This window comes from Chrysochloris asiatica, unplaced genomic scaffold (assembly GCF_000296735.1).
Source record: "Chrysochloris asiatica unplaced genomic scaffold, ChrAsi1.0 scaffold00014, whole genome shotgun sequence".
Classification (NCBI taxonomy): Eukaryota; Metazoa; Chordata; class Mammalia; order Afrosoricida; family Chrysochloridae; genus Chrysochloris; species Chrysochloris asiatica.
The window spans coordinates 5,629,681-5,636,369 of record NW_006408532.1 but is presented as its reverse complement, the minus strand read 5'-3'; the positions used below and the strand labels follow the sequence as shown (position 1 = coordinate 5,636,369).

Genomic DNA, 6,689 nt, shown 5'->3' with positions numbered 1-6,689 from the left:
GTCACTAAACATTCGACAGTAGTTCATCACTCTTTCTTCCTACACTGTCTTCGTCTTGAAGCTCATCTGAAACCTGTTTACCATGGGTGACCCTGCTGGTATTTAAAATTCCAGTGACATAGCTTTCAGAATCACAGCAACTCACAAACCACTACAGTACGACAAACTGACAGACGAGTAGTAGAAAAGTAATGCTTAGAAGGTAATTTATAGCAATAAATGCACACATCCAAAAAAGAAGAAGAACCAAAATGGACACATTAATGCAACGTCTCCAGTAATTAGAAAATAGTATATCGCAAAATAATCCTACAGCCACCAAAAGTTATAATAAGTATTAGAGCAAAAATAAATGAATTAGAAAACATAAAAATAATAGAAAGAATCAACAAGCCAAGAAGTTGGTTCTTGGAAAGGATTATTAAAATAGAAATACCACTGGCAAATCTAACAAAAGAAAAAAAGGAGAAGATACACATAACATGCATAAGAAACAATATGGGTGATGTCAAAATGGAACCAAAGGAAATTAAAAGGATAACAGATTATTATAAGGAACTGTACTCCAACAAATTTGAAAATTTAGAAAACACAACCTATCAAAATTAACACAGAATGAAATAGAAAACTTGAACAGACACATAACTAAAGAAGAAGCCTAGACCCAGACGGCATTACTGGTGAATTCTACCAAATATTCAGAGAAGAGTTGACACCAGTTCTACACAAAATATTCCAGAACACAGAAAAGGATGGAAATGCCCCGAAAACGTTTTATGAAGCAAGCATAACCCTCATACCCTAACCAGAAAGACATCACTAAAAAAGAAAATTATAGATCAATATCCCTTGTGGTGCTGTAGGAAAAAGCACTGAGCCTCAAGGTCAGTTTGAACCACAAGGTCAGTTTGAACTGTAAGGTCAGAGGTTCAAAATCATCAGCCTTTGCTCAGAAAACCTATACAGGGTTGCTATGAGTCAGACCCAACTCAGCATCACTTAACAACAACAATCCCTCATGAATACAGTTGTGGAGGTGGTTTGCTGTGAAGTAGATTTCGACTCACAGCAATCCTGTGTAGGGTTTCTCAGGTTGTAAATCTTTATGGAAACAAAGAGCTTCATCTTTCTCCCACAGAGTGCCTAGTAACTCAAACTACTGACCTGTGGTTAGTAGCCCAACATGTAACCCACTATAATATCAGTGCTTCTTTTATGAACATAGATGCAAAAGTTCTCAACAAAATCCTAGCCAATAGAATTCAACAACATATCAAAAAATAATACATCTTAACCCAATGTGATTCATACCAGCGATGCAATGATGGTTCAGTATTAGAAATACAATTAATGTAATCTACCACAGAAATAAAACATAAGAACCCCATGATCATATTGAATGATGCAGAAAAGGCATTTCCAACAATCCAGTTCCGATAAAAACATTCAACAAAAAGAACAGAAATCACTCAACATAATTTAGAGCATATATACAAATCCAACAGTCATCAATACTCTTAATAGAAGTATTGGAAGTATTCCCTTTGTGTACAAGAACCAGACAAGGATGCCCTTTTAGTACCACTCTAGTTCAATATTGTATTGGAAGACTTGGCCAGACCTATAAGGCAAGAAAAAGAAATTAAAGGCATCCAAATTGGCCAAAAAGAAGTAAAATTTGCTCTGTTGTAGATGACATAATCCTACACATATAAAACTCCAAAGACTGAGAAAGAAAATTATTGGAACTTACTGAAAGATTGAGCAAAGTGGCAGGGTACAATAGCAATAAACAAAATTCAGTTGGGTTCCTTTATAACATAAAAGACAGCTCTGAAAAGGAAATCAAGAAAACAATAATACCATTTCCAACAGCCATATAAAAGATGAAGGAAGTCTAACCAGGGAAACAAAATAACTGTACAAAGAAAACTACAAAACACTATTAAAAAAACAAGGCAGACTTACAAAACTGGAAGAATATACCATGCTCAGAGATAAGATCATTTAACATCGTGAAAATGTCAACACTATCCAAAACAATCTATAGATTTAATGTAACCCCAATCCAGATTCCAACATCAGTCTTTAAAGAGATGAGAAAACTGATCCCTAACTTTATATGGAAAAGAAACAGAACTTGGATAAGTGAAGCATTACTTAAGAAGAAGAACAAAGTTGGAGGCCTCTCACTCCCTGATCTCAAGACCTACTATGCCATCACAGTGGTCAAAATAATCTGGTACTGGTACAATGAAAGTTACACAGATGATTGAAACAGAATTGAGAACCCAGAAGTAAATTCATCCACATACAGTCAGCCATCTTTCACAAAGGGCCAAAGTATATTAAGTGGAAAAGAGGTAAGTTTCTTCAACAAATGGTGCTGGCAAAACTGGAAATCCATTTGCAAAAGAATGAAACAAGACCTATATCTCACGCCACATACCAAAAAAAGAAAAAAAAAAAAGTCGCTATGGATAAAGACCTAAATGCAAAACCTGGAATTATAAAGATTAATGTAATAATTGGGTCAAATTTAGGGGCTCTAATTAGCAGTATGGGGTCCTGGTGTGGCGCTGTAGGTTAATGTACCAGACTGCAAAGTCATTTGAACTGCAAGGTCAGCGGTTCAAGCTCACCAGCTTATCCTTGGAAACCCTATACAGGGTCGCTATGGGTTGGAATCGACTCGACAGCACTTAACAATAACAACAACAACAATCAGCAGCATAAATCCAATGTCAAACATGAAGATATGTCTGAGACCTCCTAAAAATTAGATACTATGTGCATCAAAAGACTCTGCCAAAAGAGCCCAAAGACTGGGAACAAAATTTTTGTAATGACAAGGGACTAATCTCTGAAATATATATATGCAAAACTATAACATCTTTACAAAGAAAAAATATACAGCCCAATTGAAAAATGGGCAGAGGATATGTACACACCCTTCACCAAAGACAACATAAGGCAGACAACATACACAAAGAAATGTTTGTAATCATTAGTCATTTGTTTTTGTTGTTTTAATGTTAAGTGTCGTCAAGTCAGTTCCAACTCAAAGTGACCCAGTATGGGTTTCTGAGGAGCAATTCAAACCAATCTGGCAGTCCAGGGCATTAACCTACAGCGCCACACCAGGACTCCAAAAAACACACGGGATGCTTCCTGAATTTGCATGTCATCCTTGCGCAGGGGCCGTGCTAATCTCTGTATTGCTTCAGTTTTATTGGTTGTTGTTGTTATGTGCCATGGAGTCAGTTCCGACTCATAGTGACCCTGCATAGGTTTTCTGGGGCTGTAAATCTTTACAGGAGTGGAAAGCCTTATCTTTCTCCCATGGAATAGCTGGTCGTTTCGAACTGCTGACCTTGTGGCTCGCAGCCCAATTTGTAACCACTATGCTACCAGAGCTCAAAACAATTATATCACCTCACCCCAGCATTAATAGCAAAGTCAAAAAAAGCAGAAAACAACAAATGCTGGCAAGGGTATGGAGAGACTGGGACCCTCTGACACTTCTGGTGGGACGGTAAAACAGTGCAACCACTGAAGAAAACAGCATGATATTTCCTCAAAAATTTGGAAATACATTGTATGAGCCAGTAATCCTTCTATTTGGTATATATCCACAAGAAATAAGAGCCATGACGCGAGTAGATATATGCTCACTGATGTTCATCACAGTACTATTCACAACAGAAAAAGATGGAGACAACCTAAATACCCATTGATGGAAGACTGGATAAACATACACATTGTAGAATACTATGCAATGCTGAAAAATAATTTTGAAACACTTCATAACACAAATGAACCTGGAGGATGTCATGCTGAATGAAATTATTCAATCACAAAAGTACAAATATTGTATGAGACCACTACTGTAAACACTCAAGAAAAGGTTTTCACACTAAAAGAAACACTCTTTTATGATTATCAGAAGTAGGAAGGAAGGTATTGTAATTCACCCACTAGAGGGAGGTCTTATTGTTGTTAAGTATTGTTGAGTCAGTTTCGACTCATAGTAACCCTGTGTAGGGTTTCTGAGTGGCTGGTGGGTTTGAACCACCAACCTAAGGATAGCAGTCCAATGCTTATCCTCAGCACCACACCAGGTAGACACATGTTAACTTGGGTAATGAGGATGACAATATACAAGAAGAGGAAGGCTGGTAAAAACAATGATGAAGACAGGTGAAGACAAAAGGAGATATGCAAGGGTTAAAAGGGATAGAGGTAAATAGTGTTAGATATATATAATCCTGGAACAACAGTGTTCTTTGAATTGGTGCATGGACAGATACATACAAATATATAAGGGTTCGAAGGGGGATATTTGTAAATGGGCATTTACCTTTGCTGCAAACACACTTATGAATGTGGTGGTACGTACAGTGGCCAAAATGATGAAAAGTTCTTAGATAGTAGTTAACATCTTAAGACAATGTGTCATTGAGCCTGGAGACTCAGAGCCATAGTCTCAGGAGACATCATGGTCAATTGGCATAGCATAGTACAGAAAAACAATGTTCTACGTCCTACTTTGGTGAGTAGAGTCTGGGATCTTAAAAACATAGGCGCAGCCATCGTAGGTGCAATTGTTCATCTCTCCATGCACAAAAGAAAGAAGAGTGAAGAAAACTGATGATGCTTGGAATCAAACATTCCAATGGATCAATGGAGCAAGTGAACATCAGTTACCACAACTCTTATTCCAAAAGAACTAGACGGCACCCGGCTATCACTACCAAATGCTCTGAAACGGATCATATTAAAAAATCCTAGATAGAGTGGGAGAAAACATGGAACAAAACTCAAAATTATACTGCAGTCTTTTTTTTAAGATTGGGCTTTCTGGTCAGAAAGAGACTGGAGGAATCTGAGACTTTAACTCTCCACCACCCATCAGATCTGGAAATTAAGTCACCCTTATAGCCCAATTTTCAGCCAAGCAGTAGACAGTTATATAGGCGGAACAACACTAGCAAGGTATGTTCACCATGGAATGGTCAATAATTCAAGATCAAAAGGGCAACATTAATGTAAGGACAAAGTTGAGAAGGAATGGGAAGGAGGATAGGAATGGAAATGGGAACCATAGGAAGGAACTAGAATAACTGATGTACATGGGGTGGGATTATAATCACTGAGATGAAAAAAAAAAAGTGTTTTTTTTTGTTGTTTTTTTTAATGTAAAGCTGATGATCTTGTTTGTAAACCTTCACTCAATTCATAATATAAGGTTATAAAATAAAATAAGAAAAGAAGTTCCTGTAAGTCTTCAGACCTGTACCTCATGCCCTACCCAAGACCTGAAAAATCCTCTTTCCCCCTTCTCCTCAGAGGCAGTCTTTAGAGGACAGGTAGTTCCTCTGACTCCTGTATATCTGATACACATTAAACCTCGCTTGTTTACCACACCCCTCTCTAAGAATAATTGGCCTTCCTAGTGGCAGGCAGCAGAGCCACCACTGTGCAGTATCAGCACTATTTTAAGTCATTTACACTTGCTTTCTACAAGTCCTCACATTGCCTGTTATTCATCCTGCTACAGCTCAGCTTCTATTGTACATTACCTCTAAAAGTTTTCCTGTTTGAGGTCATCAGTAGCCTCATGCTGCTAAATCTAAAACAGTCTTTTCAGTACTAGTTGGTTGACCCTTCTGGAGCATGTGGCTCTGTTGATCGTGCTGTCCTGAGATGCTCATGCTAGAGACACTACTCTTTCCTAATGTCACTTTGGCCTCAGGCTGCTCTTTTCTAGCCTCCAGAGCAGAGGATTGGACGTGGGCCTTTGTTTCTCTCTGGATGATCATATCTACTCAAGTGACTTCAAAATGCTGATTATTCTAATATTTGCATATCCAACCGAACCTTGCCCTGACTTCAGACTCAAATATCCAACGGCCTGCTTCCTACCTCCAATTGGATGTCTGGGTTGTCTAAAAACATTTCTCACTTCTCAGTCTGCTCCTCCTTTTGTGTTCACTGTCTAAAAAACTAGCACTGCCCAAGCCAGAATGACTTAGTTCTTCCCTAGTCATTTCCCTCCAATAAAAAAAATACCAAGGCTGGTCTCTGCAGGCCTTGGAGCCGCTCGCCCTACCTAAGCAGAGGTCACAGCGTGGAACCGCCACCACTGCTGGCGCTGCAAAGTCTTGAGTACTACGTTGCCGCCATGGCCTACTGCCGGCAAGAAGGGAAAGATCAAATTATATTTGTGACCAAAGAAGACCATGAAACTCCAAGCAATGCAGAGCTGGTGGCTGATGACCCCAGTGATCCGTATGAGGAGCATGGACTGATACTGCCAAATGGAGACATTAACTGGAACTGCCCGTGCCTTGGAGGAATGGCCAGTGGCCCCTGTGGGGAGCAGTTCAAGTCAGCCTTTTCTTGTTTTCACTACAGCACAGAGGATGTCAAGGGGTCAGACTGTGTAAACCAGTTCCGAGCCATGCAGGAATGCATGCAGAAATACCCAGACCTCTATCCCCAGGATGATGATGATGATGATGACAATAAGGAAGATAAGAAGAAGTTTAGAGAAAGTAGCTCCAACTGAGGCTACTGCAACCCAAATGGCAAAGGGCTCAAGCTAATGAGGCCACAAGAACACTGGGTGTCTGTCCTTCCGCGTCAGATGGATCGGGGGACCTTTTATGAAATGCCTCTTGGTCACT

General features: G+C 39.3%; 1 protein-coding gene and 1 pseudogene across 2 annotated transcripts in view; one reads left to right on the top strand and one right to left on the bottom strand.

The window, feature by feature from the left end:
* The window catches only part of RALGPS1 (Ral GEF with PH domain and SH3 binding motif 1), a 522,711-nt gene that overhangs the window by 304,102 nt on the left and 211,920 nt on the right, over positions 1-6,689 (bottom strand). The window lies entirely within an intron of this gene.
* Positions 6,185-6,608, top strand: LOC102836131 (annotated as a pseudogene).